This window comes from Ooceraea biroi, chromosome 12 (assembly GCF_003672135.1).
Source record: "Ooceraea biroi isolate clonal line C1 chromosome 12, Obir_v5.4, whole genome shotgun sequence".
NCBI classification, from domain to species: domain Eukaryota; kingdom Metazoa; phylum Arthropoda; class Insecta; order Hymenoptera; family Formicidae; genus Ooceraea; species Ooceraea biroi.
This window is the reverse complement of record NC_039517.1, coordinates 2723410-2742378: the sequence shown is the minus strand read 5'-3', so window position 1 is coordinate 2742378 and position 18969 is coordinate 2723410. Positions and strand designations below refer to the sequence as shown.

The 18969-nt window shown below is 46.5% G+C and overlaps 1 protein-coding gene across 1 annotated transcript in view; it reads left to right on the top strand.

Moving 5' to 3' along the window:
* LOC105281568 (uncharacterized transmembrane protein DDB_G0289901) overlaps nucleotides 1-18969 on the top strand; it is a 142417-nt gene that overhangs the window by 55162 nt on the left and 68286 nt on the right. The window lies entirely within an intron of this gene.

The following is an 18969-nucleotide window of genomic DNA, read 5'->3' as shown; positions in this document are numbered from 1 at the left end:
CTACCCCTCGGAGAGGAGGGAGTTGAGAAGCAGCTGGCCGGTAGTTGAAGCCTGAACATGGAGGTCGGGACGGACTCAGAGGAGTGAACCAACATGGAGATTGGGAAGGACTCAGAGGAGTGAACCAACATGGAGGTTGGGAGGGACTCAGAAGAGTGAACCACAAATGGATGTTGGGAGGGACTCAGAAGAGTGAACCAAAAATGGAGGTTGGGAGGGACTCAAGTGGAGTGAACCGACGATTTGGAGACATTCGGGGACGAATGTAATGTTAGGCTGGCCGAGCTGTAAGATCTGGAAAAATAGTCGGGACTGACAGGTCGTATAGAGGATCGGAATGAAAACAAGTTGATCACAACAGTAGGAGTATTGGCCGTACAGCCTAAGACCTAGGCGTGTGAACCAGGGATCCCGGAGAGTTCGAGTTCAAATCTAAGGCAGTCTCCTAGTTATTTTTCGCCTCTTACAATTCAGAAGTGGGATAAAATCCGCTACCCCTCGGAGAGGAGGGAGTTGAGAAGCAGCTGGCCGGTAGTGAAGCTTGAACATGGAGGTCGGGATAGACTCAGAGGAGTGAACCAACATGGAGATTGGAAGGACTCAGAGGAGTAAACCAACATGGAGATTGGGAAGGACTCAGAGAAGTAAACCAACATGGAGGTTAGGAGGGACTCAGAAGAGTGAACCAAAAATGGATGGGAGGACTCAGAAGAGTGAACCAAAAATGGAGGTTGGGAGGGACTCAAGTGGAGTGAACCGACGATTTGGAGACATTCGGGGACGAATGTAATGTTAGGCTGGCCGAGCTGTAAGATCTGGAAAGATAGTCGAGACTTGACAGGTCGTATAGAGGATCGGAATGAAAACAAGTTGATCACAACAGTAGGAGTATTGGCCGTACAGCCTAAGACCTAGGCGTGTGAACCAGGGATCCCGGAGAGTTCGAGTTCAAATCTATAGCAGTCTCCTAGTTATTTTTCGCCTCTTACAATTCAGAAGTGGGATAAAATCCGCTACCCCTCGAAGACAGTTGAGATTCATCCGCTACCCCTCGGAGAGGAGGGAGTTGAGAAGCAGCTGGCCGGTAGTTGAAGCCTGAACATGGAGGTCGGGACGGACTCAGAGGAGTGAACCAACATGGAGATTGGGAAGGACTCAGAGGAGTGAACCAACATTGAGATTGGGGACTCAGAGAAGTAAACCAACATGGAGGTTGGGAGGGACTCAGAAGAGTGAACCAAAAATGGATGTTGGGAGGGACTCAGAAGAGTGAACCAAAAATGGAGGTTGGGAGGGACTCAAGTGGAGTGAACCGACGATTTGGAGACATTCGGGGACGAATGTAATGTTAGGCTGGCCGAGCTGTAAGATCTGGAAAAGTAGTCGAGACTGACAGGTCGTATAGAGGATCGGAATGAAAACAAGTTGATCACAACAGTAGGAGTATTGGCCGTACAGCCTAAGACCTAGGCGTGTGAACCAGGGATCCCGGAGAGTTCGAGTTCAAATCTAAGGCAGTCTCCTAGTTATTTTTCGCCTCTTACAGACCGGTCTATAAATCTCGTAAATCTTAAAACGATGGCTACTTTATCGGGCAACAAACAGGTTACTAATGCGCCACGCTCCAATCGCGAACTCGCGTGACGCTCCGCGGAGCGAGTATTGCCGCTTCGCCGCGTGCATTTTTCCTCCCAGTCGTCTCTGCAGTCTTGCAGTCGCTTTTTATTTCAGTCCACTATCCGTGCTCTCTGCGGGTTTGTCCGGATGATCTACGGTATTCTAAAGGTCAATCCACATTTTGCCCACGTTCATCACCTCGTGACCGAGAACTTTGTTTTCGATCTCCGCGATACGTCGATCGATGAAGCGGTAATCCGCTTGGCGTTTTACTATTCAATTCCGCTCGACACGAGCGGACTTGTCCCGGCTTGCACTCGTACGCGGAAGCGACGAACTGCGGCGCGCGTACCGGATCGTCGCAAAAAGCAGCGCACGACACGCGCCGCATCGCGCGTACGCCTCGCAAGAAGCGTTAAACTGCAAAGTACGCCTCTTGCGCGTAATCGCAGACGCGCGTAAGTAAACGCATTTGGTCACATTTCGACGTTGTACCGGAAGAACGTGAGAGCCCCTTAGACCAATTGCACGGCAATCCGTGCAATTTAAAAGCGTCTGTGTGTACGTGCGTTATTCTCGCATATCCTCGAGAGATACCGAGGTGAGGTAACATAAAACAGATCTCTCATACTCGTTGCACTGCATCTATGCCGCTATCTATTCAACATTTAAATACTGAATAACTTAATGTAACGTTGATACCAATTACTGCGCAAATATTCTGAAAAGGCGCACAGTAATATAAAAACCGATGTACTAACGCTGATTTTTTCTCCTTGGTCCCAATCAGCTGTACGCTGCTCTATCTGCATACATTATGCGTGACTGTGTGAGTTAGCCTTTAAGACCTGGCGTAAGCCGCCAACCGAGATCCCGGCGCGGTCGCGTAATTTATTTAAAGAACGACAGGCGTTGTCCTGATGCCGAGGCGCTTCCTGTTTATCGTAAAACCCAAGGTGCGCTATTAATTGTCACGATAAATCGCGTGGCGTCATACCGTGTCTCCGTAAGGGGATTAATAATTAGATGATGATGATATGCGAGCCTGCTCCTCCTCGTGCCGGAAACCGATCGTTGACCGCGTCGCCGTTCTATCTTTGCTCATTTCGAGCACTCGCTCGCGCGCGGCACGGGGCGAACGATATTTACGGCTCGGTGTGTATGATAAATGCGAAAGTGATTTAAGTAAGGCAGAAAACCGGTGGCACGGAGCTTTTTGTTTGCGCCGCGGCGTAGCGACCGCGATATTATTTCGATTGCAACCGTTAGCGTTATTATACAAATAAGATTATACGGGATTTACCGTTACGCGCAGGACGTACGCGTATATTTTTAGTTTTTCTGGTCGCTTTCCTTGACCATTTGACGAGCAGCGTAGGCAAAAGTCTCGGACGAAGTTGTGGGAAATTCATGACTCAAACCTGACGCAAAGTGCATTCGTTAGGAGCAATTAGTATCTTGACTGTGGCGAATCTAAAGTACGCTTTTCGGATTGCGTGGAAAGTACTCGGGCGATCTCTACCTCGTAAATAAGTTATTAAAGCGTCCCGGAAACGACGAGCCGCCACCGCCGCACACCGTCCGCTTTTCCGTTCTCGCTGTCGCCTGGTTTGCGACCGTTAACGAACCAGAGCGCGTCGTATTGTCGCAAATTGTTCGAAAATGCGTCATCCCGCGAGGTAGAAAGCATGGCAGAAGCGAAAATCCGACCGGCGACGACGGTGCCGGCCGAGTTTTCGAGCCCCGCTCGTAACTACCCCCGTTTCGCTCGGGAACAATATGGAGATTACTTCCAGGTCGACGTAACGACGAGCAAAAATGCACTTTCGAGAGTCACCTTCCAATTCGTCGTACTTGTTGCCGCGGTGGTCGTGCAGCCCCGAAACCGCAAAGTCCGCCGAAGAAATGCCGTGAAAGTACATCGCGATTCAGTTTCCGTCGTTCACAATGCAATTGTTCTTCCGGGTTGAGAACAATCTTCAGGTGCGAATAAAATCGACAGGCTAGCCGTAATAGCTATTTCGCGACATTTTTGTCACGATTTTTCTTTCGCTCCTCGTGTCCCTCGATTGCCATGGAACCTGTTGGACGAGACAGGGATAGAATCGGTATCGGGAAAAATATTTTTCGCAAACGTCGCCTTTTCAGTAGGACAGGACAGGACAGGAGGTGTCCGTAATACTTGCTACCAACTGAACAGGAGATTACCTTCGGGGTTTAGAAACAGTTGACCGGACGTGGATAATGGCCGGCGTGGCCACAGCTGAGTCCACTGACCCATCATCCTCCGCACTGGCACGCGGGTGTGCATTAAGCGGGATTGCGGTTTTAGGATGATAGGCTGTCACGCCGCGTTGCAAATTATTTTCGGTGTGGAAAGCACGACGGGGTCTTCCGTTTCTGCGAATTGAAAACAAGGAAATACGGAATGAAAATATCCCTCTCTCTGCGAGGGAGGGCTCGTGCCAGAGTTTGCCGGTTTGGTCGCGCTTTTCGTCACCAGGCTGGTTTGACGATTTAGGAGAAAGTATTAAACACAGACGATTGACTCGGACAATCAGAGCGTGGCGATGTAAATTTACAGTGTCACGTTTAATATCGCTCGATGGTTAGCACAAATCGATTTCAATTCCGCTGTAAAGGCTTTACGAGCCGGCGCGGCGCGTCAAGCGTGTTGAGGCGCGAGCACCAAAGTGAGAGATCTTGAAAATCTGCTTGCGCTCGAAACAGCTATATATGAATGTTTAAATATAAGAGTGACAAAACGGCCGGGATGCTTTGCATAATAGGAGGAGGCCGTCGTTAGGCGATTGCTAACAATAGTCGGATGCATGCAGCATGCGTATTTCGCTATGGCTCGTTGATTCCACGCGTGCTGTGCGCATTCACGACTCCTTTAACAGCCGCCAACGATCGTTGCGCTATTATCACTATGGCTCGCTATCGCGATTACATTTGATTTCGCTGACGAAATTAAGTCTTATGAAATATCACGCCGTCAAGTGCGTAATTTCGGAGGATTATGGTTTTGACGGTTCGAAGAAAAAGTCAGGCAATGTCAATTGTATCTGCACGCGCTATGCGGTAAATAACGCAACAACATGTACCCGGGGAAGATGGTTGCTGTAGGCAACTAATATGTTTATGACGAGATAAATATCCGAAGCCTTGAACATGGAGAACAATAACTCAGCATTAAGGCAAGCCCTGTCGCGCCGATATACACGGCAAACACGCCGCGTACCCTCGGAGATCGGCGATCGCCTTTGAAAAATTAAACGGAACCGTCAATAGGGTCCTCGGTAAGCATCCCCGGTAATATCGGTTTTATGATTATACGCGATCGCTGTAAAAATTTGTAATTCCTCGTGGGAAGACACGTGCGCGCCGTGTATCGTCGCTGCGACTCGTAAATAAGCCCCTCGCTGAACGAAGCTAGCCTCGAGGTACGCAGCGTAAATCTAGATTTGAGATATTGCACAATCGATCAGGGTGAAGACTCGAATGTAGATTGCATGCCTCGTGTGATGATATTAATCGTCGTGTGTGATGATATTATATTAGGAGTGTGATTTAGTTTTGAGGGTTTTGCAACAGATGGCTGTAGTGTCAGTTTGTTCCAATAGCTCTTTCCGATAACTGTTGTTTCTTACAGTCTTGACATTATCCATCACATTTAGTAGCATTATAGCAATAGATGCAATAACAGTCGTGTTTATATCATCGTAAAAATGCAACTTCCGAAAGCTCTTTAGCATTTTCGACATGCGTTGCTTTTGTTTTTTAATCGAAAGAAAACTGCGGCTGACGGTTATAGAATTCTTGTGGAAACTCATAAGTTGGTGATTCTGCCCCATCAATTAAGACGTGTGAAGGACAAAGAACGCTCGGGACAACCAAGAAAGCTTGAAAATGCAGATTTGCAAGCATTATTGCACGAAAATCCAACAGAATCCACTTCAGAACTTGCCAGAGCATTAAATGTTGCTCGTACAGCAGTTACCAAACATTTACATGAAATGGGAAAAATTCAGAAAGAAGGGAAATGGGTTCGACATGAATTATCGGAAAGTGCCATTGCGAACCGGTTGAACATTTGCATTTCGTTGATCGCCAGGCAAAAAAAGAAGAGTCTTTTGTCTCGGATTGTTACTGGGGATGAAAAGTGGATCTATTTTGATAATCCGAAACGCAGAAAATCATGGGTGGATCCAGGCGAACCATCAACATCCACTCCGAGACGCAATATTGACGGTTGAAAAGTAATGCTCTGTATTTGGTGGGATAGTGTACTATGAGCTGTTAAATCCGCATGAGACTGTCACGGCTGACCGTTATCGACACCAATTGTACAAGTTGAAGCAAGCCTTGGACCAAAAACGAGCACCAATTGCGAGTAAACGACGGAAAGTGATTCTTCTTCGTGACAACGCTCGACCTCACGTTGCGTTATCAGTGAAACAACCACTATTAGAGCTTGAATGGGAAGTCTTACCGCACCCCGCGTATTCTCCGGACATTGCTCCATGCGATTATTATTTGTTCCGGTGGATGCCACACGCTTTAGAGGATACACACTTTGATAATTTGGAAGAAGTGCGAAAATTCGTCGACGAATGGATGAACTGAAAAGAAGAGTGATTTTATCGTGGTGGAATCCATCTCTTGCCAGAAAGATGGGAAAAAGTTATAGAAAACGAAGGAAAATATTTTGATTAAGGTATGCATTCATTATCATATTTAAACACATGCGTTTTTGAGCAAAGAAAACCCTCAAAACTAAATCACACCCCCAATATATCGTCACCACAGAATCGTATATATCCGTGCAATCGACAACTCGAGGAGGAAACCGGTATCCGATAAAACTGCATTACGATAGTCCTTGGTTCGCGTATGAACCCCGGTACGCGATTTGCACGCGAATCTGCGTAATGTAGTGTAAGATAGTCGTGGAACGTACATTTTATAGCTCGTTAAAAGCATCCGAAGCCGCGCTGTCTTGCAAAGGGGGATCCGAGAGCGCGGGTCATGCGCTCGAGAAGAATACCGGCGCGCGTTGATTTCCAGTACTGAGCTGCGAACAGGCCAAGCAACTTGCATCGATTCTCTATGGGGAACGGCCACGAGGAAAACGAGCGGAAATGTCTCATAAACGCGGATATTAATGAAATCCGCGTTCGTATACATGCGAGGCTGCATTAGCAGCGCTTTTCTTCTCCTCTGCCTCTCTTCTTGACTGGGATCGGAGTAGTTTACCTGCATATAATTACGGTAGCGGTGCGAGGGTTCTCGTTTAGCAGGAAGAACAGTGACAACTCTCCCGCGTTAGACATTCCACGACTAGAGAAGCGAGACAAGGATGCAGCGTGTTCGACCATTGTTAGCTACGATGGAGACGCGGTATTGTCAACGCGGTAATACCGTCGTGAGTACCTTGCAAACGCGTGATGACGAGACGAGAACGCGGGTGGTGAAACGGCAGCGGCCGTTGGCGAATTCGTCCGTATTCCCTAATAACTTTGTGCACCACCTTGACAGAGAAAAGGCCACGGTCGTAAAAGACAGCAGCAGCAACAGCAGTGGCAGTGGCAGCAAGCTGCAGCAGAAATACTGACATCCGCGGCGTAAAAAAAGTCGTGGAAATAAAAACCCGGCGTAATTATGTTTACGAGCCGCGGCTGCGACAATATAACCGCAGGAAGGAGGGCGGCGAAGGATGGCTGGACGAGAGGAGCTGTCAGGAAGGAGGACGCAGGAAGTGGAGGCGGAGGGCCAGGGACGGCAATGCAGGAGTCAACAATGTCGCCGTGTGCGGTTGTAAAAATTGGAACGGCCGCCACGACCGCGCGTATGTGAAAATTCCATAATCGCTCTGCCGAATGACGCGCAGTTTTCTCGTGTAATTCCGCAAACGTGAGCTTGTCTCGTCGCGCAAAAGTATTGCGTTCGCATACGTTGGAACACGGAAAAATATCGCGAAATGTCATCGCACAAGATATTTCCGCACAAAAATATCTGGAATTATTCTGACGACTAGAAGAATCATTAATTAATTTGAAGGATTAATTAAATTAATTAATTTAAAGGATTAGACGCAATGGTCGAGATCCTTGCTGGCATAACGCAATTATTTCCCTATGACTAAATGAGAGGAGAAAAAAATTGGATAACGGTTTCCACCAGCGATGCCAATCGACGCGGTGCTTTAATAAACGGCGCGATAATGATCTTACGACTTAATTGCAATATTGTACAGGACGTTGATTATAAAAAGCAGAACTGAATATGGCGCGAATATGGCCGGCATACCGAATCGGCGCGGTTACGTTTTGCAGTGGCGACGGCAAGAAGGTTGAACAGACTGCGCGATTTCATTTCTCGTTATTGCACGGCTAATTGCTAATCGATTCTTGTACCGCTACAGTTGCCAATCACATTGTGGTACGACCCTGAGGAGAGCAGCCTTCGGAGGCGAAGTAACGATCCTAATCGTTTCATCGTTAGAAATAATTCTCGCGACGCGTACAGCCACTACCGTCAATCGCTCGCCAATCCGACTTTCCGCTCGAGGCTGGAAATGGTGTGATCCTTCGGAGAGGATCGTTGAGTCAGAAACAACGGCCAGTCTGTCGACATTATTCGTCGTTTTTCTGCCATTTGTTTTTACTTGCATCGGCATGTCGAGCGGTTACAAACGCTTGCAGGAGGCAAGACCGATGACCAAGAGTGCGGGTACTGTTTCCAACTCAAATTTCGAATTTGCGAGTCACAAGTCACACGGATGAGTATGATTAAACGAGTTGCACGAATATCTTAACGGGCTATCGATTGTGCTGCACCCACCGTAATAATAATCACTCTGCACCCACAGAAAAAATTTCTGGACTTACTGCTATTACTCTTTAATCTATCATAAAATAAGATCGCTATAGCGACAATCATATTTATTATTGAAAAGAAGCATATTTTAATCTTGAATAGAAAATTCGAAAATCTAGATTCAAATAATCTTCGTGCTATCTCATTCATTTTCTCAGAAGGATTTAGATACAAATTTCTAGTAAGTTCAAAATATTCTTGATTTCACAATATTGTCAGATCTAAAAGACATCTTATTCTATTCTTCTAAGAGAATTTGTAGAATCTGCACAAAACGGCCAATATTTATGTGTTGCAATCGAAAATCGGGAAAGTGTTTCTGTTATTTACAATGAGTAAGTGCAAAAGATATGGAAATGTCTTATCTCGAATCTTATTTCTCAAGTAAGTATATTATATGTACAAGTAAGTATAATAACAGAAACACAGAAATACACAGAAACACTTTCCCGATTTTCGATTGCAACACATAAATATTGGCCGTTTTATCGGAATAAAGGACGCAGAAGCGCCGAGTCGACGAGCGACTGTGAGAAAATGATGCGTCGACATGGACAAAGCCTACTATAAAGTGGCGCTAATATCAAATTATTCTACATACAAGAATATATAAGCATAAATTTGTACATGTTACTCTTGTCTCAAGACAGTAAGCAATCTTATTTAATTCGAGAGAGAAGAATAGAAATTACTGATTTAAATTAAAAATTGTTTTATTTTCATATTTTTTATACTTGTAACACGATTAAATTAGTCAAGAATATTTTTCGTCTTGTTATCAGAAATCCTTTCTGAGGGTGTGGTGGAACATTCACGGACAGCTTGGCGAAATCTACCCTATCGCGAAATCTCGCGAGTCGCGCAAGTCGCGCAAGTCGCTATTTACCGACCTGCCGTCACGGTGACGTCTCATATCGCGACGGGATTTATCTCGCCGACCTTTGGTGTATCATCAGCGTCCACTTTTCAGCGACAGGAGCGATATCGCTCAACGACGAGCGAGATTGTGGGCGGATACGATGAGATATTCGCGTCATCGGTCGGCGTGCACCAATCTCCCTCGATCCGTTGATCTATCTTTCCCTGAACGCGCTCTTATCCCGGACGTAGGTGTATCGCATCAGACTCGCGACGTAGGTGCTCATTGAACGACTACCATGCCGCGATCCGCGGCCCCGGCTTCCTATACTTTGATCCCGATTTATAAGACGAGAAACACGACGAGGAGAGGAGCGGGAATGAAGCGCGGTTCTAAACGGCGGTTACCGTCTGGTTCGGATCGTTGGATCGATAGATCCCGTCGTATCGCGAAATTCATATCGTACGTGGTACTATGATGAAGTCTATAACTTTGAAATCGCACGTTCGTGCGATACTCATCTTGCTCCTCTTTCCTGCTTGTCAAACTCCAATCTCGCAACGTTCGCACATTTAAAGAATTTATTTCTAATCACATTGTCAGGATGCACTTAATGATGGGTATATCGAATTAAATAAAACTTTTTTTAGCAGACATAGGAATTTATTTAAAAGAAAATTGTCTACATCATTTCTCCTTTCATACATTTATACATTTATTTTCATACATTTATGCAAACAACTATATACTTGAAGAAATACTTGGAGGTAATTATTTCAAACAGAATGAAATATCCAACATAAACGATCCGGTAAATATGACGAGCGCGCAATCGAAAACGTCAAAGTGATATTTTCTCGGGCGCTGCCGCAGTTTATCTCGGACGGAGGAATACGGGCGAGTAAACGCGCGATTTACCATTCCGTCCGAACGATCACCGACATCGTAACAGGTGGGGTAAAAGAGAGAGAGAAAGAGAGGAAGGGAGAAAGAGTGAGAATCCGTGGGGCGCCAAGTCCAGCCGGACGTGTACACGTACCCAGTCGGTGTACCCAAGTCCTAGTTCAAGGGATTCAAATTGCCCTTCAATCCGCTGGTGCCTCTTCGACTCGCCCGCTCAGCTCGGCGGTCCGCGCACTCGGCTGAATCATGTTTCACGATCCCACTTTACTGTCCGTACTGAGGCTCTTAGCGCTGTTTCGCGTTCACTCGCGCGCACGTACCCGCAGCACTAAGTGGCGCTTCGCCAGCAAATCGATTCCACCTTCCACCCTCGAGAAGATCCATCCACGAGAGCGGGAGAAAGAGAGAGAGAGAGAGAGAAGAAGCGGGAGACGGACATCACCGCTTTCAAGTCGGACGACGATATTAATCCGGCAAATAGGCGCAGGAAGGTACACTCTCCTGCGGTTCGATCGAGCGCTAACGTGCCTATCGATAAGAACGATTGCGCACGCTTTCAATCATCCCGTCTGGTTTCTAACGTTTCCATTGGTTGTGTGCATTTCTCGTATTAGCGCGGCGATTCTCTCTCACCGCGCGGATTCGACCGGTGTAAACCGATCGTTCAATCTCGGAGATGAAATAGCCGCTTACGTCCCGCCGCGAGACGACGATATTAATTCCGCCAAGAGAGAGAGAGAGAGAGAGAAAGAGAGAGAACCGTTCGATCCTCGATGCAACGTAGATAAGAACCACTTCATCCGTTTTGAGCTTCGCTCCTTTCGTTCCGCTCGGCTCCTAAAAGTTCTCCACGCGAACACACGAAGCGGATCGACGATCGAATCAGGAAACAGGTGATACGTTTATTTAGCCTCGCGTGGCTCCGCAGGAGGAAATCAGGTTCACGGCCCGGCCGGCGGATCATCGTGGATTATGAGGCCTTAATTCGCCATTCGCGCCGATAAAATTCCGCCGAGAGAACGTTCCTCGTAACAACTTATGAGGAACGTTCTCTCGCCATCATCATCATCATCATCGCGCGGTGAGGCAAAGACAACGCGGGTCCGACCGAGATCTCACGCTCGGCTTTGCAAGAATTGATCTGGAGAGATCCGAAGAATCAGGAGGAAAGAAGAGGAAGAGGACCGTGCAGATCGGGGGAGGAGAAGGGAAAGCATTTGCTCGGTGGGCTGGATTCTGCCGCGAGACCCTTCGATGGACCCAATGATGATCGCGTCGTCTTTTGCGGTCGCGACCGTCCGTTATAGCAAAAGTCACATCATGAGAACTCTTTCTTCTGTGATCGGGATCGTTTCTGTGCCGATTGGATGACTCTGGTTTCGTCTATCCGAGACTCAAAGCGCGAAACAATTGTCGCGCATTAAATTCATCAGAATCGCTTCTCGTTAATAAACAGATGAGCGACGCTAATGGATAAATTTGAGATCAACGTGTTTATTAGAGGCTCGGATGATTAGACGTTGTTGAAGACTCGGTAGGAAATCTCAGGGATGTTCTCCACCCGGGATACCACCGCGTTACTGTGCCGGCACAGTAACGGAAAAATGCACGAGAGTGAGTAGGTGGAAGGCGAAGTGGAGAAGGAAGCGGAGGAGGGAGTGGCTATCTTCTCGTACTTCGAAGATCTTGTTTAGATCGGAATCGGATACTTACGGCAGAGACGTCTAAATCGGCACGCGGAAGAGACCAACGACCGACCGACTCGGAAGAGCGAAGGAGGAGGTGGAGGAGGAAGGGCAGAGGAGGATGAGGATGGTAAAAAGGCAGCAGCTCCTCGCGTGACTACGTTCGAACGGCCGACACGTAGGTACACGTCGAGGCCTGTCCGTGTTTATCAGGCATCACCCTGGGCGAACCGCGCGGCGGAAACGTGGACGAGCAGCGGCCGTTCGACCCTGCCGAGCGGTCGAAGCGATTCGGGAGGAAAATGCGATGTGCTCTTTTAATCGATACATGTAACGGCAGATACTAATTCCGGTTGAGATACGTATAGGTACAATAAATGAGGAAGATGAAGATGAATAAATTTTGGATCGTTAACGATCAAACCTCTCGCCAGACACCTGATTACTTATCAAAGATATACGTGTGGACCACGGTCTTACATACAGGTCTGGAAACTACCTCTAATTTCAGTGGTGGGAGTATGGCCGCTTTTTGAAGACACATTTAGTTTCTAGCATAACCACTACTCGTCGCTGTCATCGATGTCCGCAGATAAATATAACTTGAAAAACCGGAGATAAGAACCCACGTGTGTTCATGACTCTTATTGAAAAACGGTTATTGACTACAAAAGTTATCGAAACGTTTATTGAAATGACGAAATGGTGTGCGGTACCGAATTGCAAGACCGGCAGTAGAACCGAGCAGAAACGTTCTTTATTTCGAGTGCCGAAAGACATTGTTACTTGGAAAAAGTGGGAAAAAGCTATTACCCGCAAAAATAAAATAAAAAGATAAAGGACAGATTTAAACATAAAATTCTGATGGAAAAAATATAATAAAATTTTGCTAAAATGTATTTGAAAATCTCTATCAATTGATCCCGGTTCATTATCATTTCACCATAAATTTTCAAACTTTTGGAATATTAGATATAAAATTTATAATAAAATACGAAAATTTATAATAAAATATAAAAATTTATGATGAAATGTTAATGAATCGAGGTAAATTGACAGAGAGTTTCAAATACATTTCAACAAATTTTATTACATTTTTTTCCATCACGGAAGGATTCGTTTTTATTCACACTTAATTTTGAGAATAAAAACTCAATTTTATTTCATATACATATTTCACTAATTCATTTATAGTCTTAAATTATTTAAAGCGTTATTAATTTATCATATTGTTTTGTGAAGACTGCGAGTGGAAGACCGTGGTGTGGACAGTCCGTTGGACTCGCTGCCATGTGCGCGTAGGCAGATCAGTGGCCAAAATTACATAAGTATCGTTACGCAATTACACCCTGGTCAGGCCACTGGCGGAACCAGTGGCTGCACTCAGCCTCAAGATCTACGAGCACTTTCTCGCGATCGTAGAAAAAGGTCGACACGCCTGTCACGCGAAATGTCGAGGCGAGAATTATCAAATCCGCGAATACACCTTGCGACTTGTCGTTCAGGAATTCGCATTACGTCCTCGAGGCGAGGGAGAAACGTGACAGGCAGGTCGGATGAGGCAATATTCGCACGAAACTTCTGCGGGGGGAAGGACACTCGACAATAAAGTCTCTCGCGGCGACGCCAAGGACTTCCTCGAAGCCCGATCTGTAACGATGGGAATTTGTCCGAGGAAACCGCCAGGTACACCTAGCTCGGAGGTGCGATAGGAAGAAGAGAAGGAGGTGAAGGAAACGGTATAGAAGGGAGACGAAGCGTCGTAGATTAGCGCGTCTTACTTATACCTCGGTGAGGACAGTGGTGATGAGTAACGAGAGATATACTATTACCAGGGTTCCTGGTACTTCGATTAATTGGCCGGTACAGTTAAGGGACAGGTAGAACGCGAAAAGAGGGAAGCGAAGAAAGAGGACGGAGAGATCGCTCGAAACCTTCTCACGGTTAATTTACTGCGGCGACCACGGTGGACCGTGTCGGTGGTTGTCTCACGATCGCGACATTGCGAGCGAGAATTTTTTATGTTAAGCAAATGCGCGACAAGCTGTCGGAAAAAATGGCATCTTCGAGCCTCGCGTTTGATACCTATTAATTAGCACCCTCGAGAATTCGCAGTTGCCGTCGCCGGGGTTGTCGCGCGCAGCACGCGTCACAGCGATTCGTTCGATATGAAAATTAGTCGAGGCGAGGCAAGTACCATGTTCATACAACTCGATCCATAAAACGTTAAACACGATTCCGGAACGCGCATCAGTATCTCGCGTCGCCAGCCGCGATGTCGAGCCTGTTTCCACTGGCTGGTTTATTCATGGCTGCCGGTGACGCGAGTGAGTAACTCCAAAGACACGACGAAGGGACAACGACGGAGACAAAACAGCGTGCGCAGCGATTTATCTGGCACATTAGCATAAAACGGACGGCGCGTTTCAGCGCGGTTTCCGCGCGCGACAGAACGCTCGCCAATGGATTCGCGCTCGAGTGATCTCATCGGTCGATCAATGATACCCCGTTTACACCTCCGCTGAATCATTCGCCGGGATTTCACTTACATCATTTACAGACAGCGTCGAGCGAATACCGCGTGCACGCGTGTCGGATCGAGAAAAGAATAATATAACGCTACGCGATGCGCATTACACGTGCAACTGAAAGTATTAGGAGTGTGATTTAGTTTTGAGGGTTTTGCAACAGATAACTGTAGTGTCAGTTTGTTCCAATAGCTCTTTCCGATAACTGTTGTTTCTTACAGTCTTGACATTATCCATCACATTTAGTAGCATTATAGCAATAGATGCAATAACAGTCGTGTTTATATCATCGTAAAAATGCAACTTCCGAAAGCTCTTTAGCATTTTCGACATGCGTTGCTTTTGTTTTTTAATCGAAAGAAAACTGCGGCTGACGGTTATAGAATTCTTGTGGAAACTCATAAGTTGGTGATTCTGCCCCATCAATTAAGACGTGTGAAGGACAAAGAACGCTCGGGACAACCAAGAAAGCTTGAAAATGCAGATTTCCAAGCATTATTGCACGAAAATCCAACAGAATCCACTTCAGAACTTGCCAGAGCATTAAATGTTGCTCGTACAACATTTACATGAAATGGGAAAAATTCAGAAAGAAGGGAAATGGGTTCGACATCAATTATCGGAAAGTGCCATTTGAACATTTGCATTTCGTTGATCGCCAGGCAAAAAAAGAAGAGTCTTTTGTTTCGGATTGTTACTGGGGATGAAAAGTGGATCTATTTTGATAATCCGAAACGCAGAAAATCATGGGTGGATCCAGGCGAACCATCAACATCCACTCCGAGACGCAATATTGACGGTTGAAAAGTAATGCTCTGTATTTGGTGGGATAGTGTACTATGAGCTGTTAAATCCGCATGAGACTGTCACGGCTGATCGTTATCGACACCAATTGTACAAGTTGAAGCAAGCATTGGACGAAAAACGAGCACCAATTGCGAGTAAACGACGGAAAGTGATTCTTCTTCGTGACAACGCTCGACCTCACGTTGCGTTATCAGTGAAACAACCACTATTAGAGCTTGAATGGGAAGTCTTACCGCACCCCGCGTATTCTCCGGACATTGCTCGATGCGATTATTATTTGTTCCGGTGGATGCAACACGCTTTAGAGGATACGCACTTTGATAATTTGGAAGAAGTGCGAAAATTCGTCGACGAGTGGATGAACTGAAAAGAAGAGTGATTTTATCGTGGTGGAATCGATCTCTTGCCAGAAAGATGGGAAAAAGTTATAGAAAAGGAAGGAAAATATTTTGATTAAGGTATTCATTCATTATCATATTTAAATACATGCGTTTTTGAGCAAAGAAACCCCTCAAAACTAAATCACACCCCTAATAACACCGCTATAAAATATTCAAGAGAGTTTAATATATACAGTCAAGTACGTAAAAGTAAAGTTTGATTAATCTCGCCTCGATCCAGGCATCGGGAGCTTTGAGAATATTCCGCGGCGTCGTTTCCTGCTATCTCCCAACGACAAGTGTTTCGCTCGGCAGAGGATAGGTAACCCTGCGGGACCTTACTGCGATAGTTACCGCAGCTTCCACTTTCTTGTTGTTCCCGTTTCCCCTTTGCTTGCGCAGCCTTTTGCAGCTTCAGGAACGAGCGGGTATCGCGTTACTCGCAATTTCCTGGTGTCCGGAGCACGCACGTGGACCAGGCGGATGATTCCTTGGGAGGGGCCACGCACTTAACTGCACGGATACAACGGGATGTTTCGTTGCTGGATGCTTCGTTTTTGGCTCGCGCAAAGCACACCTGACCTCGCCTAGCTACTCGCGATCTGCTCTCCCCCTCGTCTCGTTAGGCAAAAGGCAATTGCACGCGGTGTAGATATACCGGAAAGCGTTGCTGTACCCTTCTTCCCATCTTGTAGCTTATCATGGAGCAATTAAAATGGAGGATCTACCTACACCGCGCCAAGACATACGAGTATCAATTACAAATAGCTAACGCGGGTCGGGTTAATACGTGAGCTAATTTCAGTCGCGTTTATCCGCAATTTTAGAGTAGCCGTCGTAGATACATCGTCGTGGATGCATCGCGCCGCTGTTACGGCTATCGCTTACTACCGAATATTATTACCGTGTAATTTCTCTCCGGCGGACGATACATTTTAATCGAAATATATTCCAATTACGAACCCGATCAAGCAAGTAATTCGATAACGGCACCTCGGCGCGCGGTCGTTTATTTTCGAGAACTCTCATGGAATCGATCTCGAAGACCTCGCCCGCCGCCGTAAACCATGTAAGTGACGAGACAGTACTTTATTTGCCAATAGCGACGACAGACTACGAATATATCGCGTTATCCGTAATTTTCCCGAGTCCAGGTATGCACATGCACCGCACAGCCGCCGCCGTTGGACCGATTCGAACGAGAGAGGAGAGGAGAGGAGAGGAGATGAAGGAAATATCTCGCGGCGCGCCGAGCGCGTAAATCCGACGATTGTACAGCGGAATAATCGGCCGATCGCGTAATTAATCCCGAGTCAGGAATCCGCGGACGACAGCGTTCCGGGCTTCCCCATTTGTTAAACGTTTCACTTTTACGCGTTCGACCACTCGGGCAACAGTTGGCAGATTTATAAAATAACATCTGCTACCATTTAATTGCGCTTGCCGTTAAATTCCACTCGTGTTTCCAATCGGCGGGAATTTCCGCGCGATTATTACCGAGCGCCCTTGCCTCGCGGAGAACTTTTATTCGTGGGAGACACGGTGCCGATCGAATTGAACAATCGGCGCGCATAAACTTCGCGAAGCGTGTAAACCGGATAATGTAACACGGGAAACATTACTGATCCCATTTGCCAGATCGGGTCAAAATACCGGTCCGTGTTTCTTTTTTTAACTGCGAATAAGCAGAGTAACTTGCAAACGTGTGTACGATATCTGCGATTTTCTCGCACTTTGTAGCTTTCCTGGTGCGCTCGAGGATGAGACTTGGTCTTGTCTCGCGAAATGACCAACACCCGTAATCTATCCATCTAATCAGCGAGCATTTGATCTCGCAGTGCCTTGAAAAACCATTACGTGTTACACGTACATGCTTCAACGATGGGCGCGCACGACTTTGCGAGCCAGATCATTAATCTGGCGCGAATGAGTATTCCCGGGTAGTCGCCGGGCAGCACGTGTGCGTATGTACCGGCGCGCGGATAAAATTACTTAATCTACGACGTGTCGGTCAATGGATATTGCGTCCGGACAAAAAGCCAACGACCCGCCGCCGACTCTGCCGACCGATCCGACTGACCCCGCTGGCGAACACGCCCTTACAACGAGGCGCCCCGACCCACGTAGAAATTTCAAAACGGTCCAATACTGGGACTGTACCGTTTGCCATCGTGGCAGTACTGGCCGCCAGTATTGTGCCAGTACTGATTCGACACTGGCAATAATATATGGACCAGTATTCGGTAAATAACTGCACCAGCATTGGGCATAGAAGTGGACCAATTAATGTATTAATGTATAAATGTATTTTTTATATATATAATATGTATTTTGTACTATTTGTATTTGTGACTTAAATATTATAAACAAAGACTAATGCAAACAACATTAGTAAAATCATTTTGTAAATGTCGCGTGAATTAATATCGCGTTTAAAAGAAAAAGATGTTAAATCGGTTTTCCGGATGGTTATTTATGCGTGATAACGCAAATGTTTCTAGCGAGAACGTCACGCTTGATCTGGCCATCTATCGGTCGCTGGTGAATCAATATATTGTTATAATCCTATTCTAAAAAAGGCGTGTTAACTTCGTGAAGTTCTTTTTTATCGAATATTGAAGCCTCTTTTCCGCGACGAATTTCGTGTGACTTGAACTTCGTGTTGCGAATGTCAGAATGTCATAGTGGCTGTCAGTGCGGTTATATTGACAATTGTATTTATTATATTATTTTTTTTATTTCTTATTTTATTTATAGCGCGCGCCTGTGTTGCTAGTTATATATTATCGGCAATGTATGTAGTCGAATGCTGGGTCTGTGTCGGTTGCCGAAGCATGGCCCGTCTCGCAACCAGTACTGGTCCATGTCTGTATTTTATAATGGCCCGGTTTTTAATAAGTACTGGGACAAGACTGTCTGCCAACTCTTTGCAGTACTGGCCGCCAGTATTGTGCCAGTACAGACCCGACACTGGAGTGTAACGCCGCTGCCGTACTCTGGGCTACCAATACTAGGCCAATGTTGGGCCAGTTAAACAACCTCGGCAATTTCTACGTGGGGAGATGCTCCCGTCTCCTCTCATTAGCGTTCGCGGTGGTAAACGACGCCCTCCGCCTCCACCTGTCTTCGGAACGTGTCCGAGTGCGAGTGCGTGAGTGCTGCGCGTACGAATCCATCACCGCGTGCGCGTTCGAAATCTTTCCGCATCGAGAAATAAGCGTTATACGCCGGGGAGGAGTCGCTGAACCGCGAAGGCGGCGCGCGGCTAAAATTACCTAATTTATGGCGCACGATGGACATTACGAGCG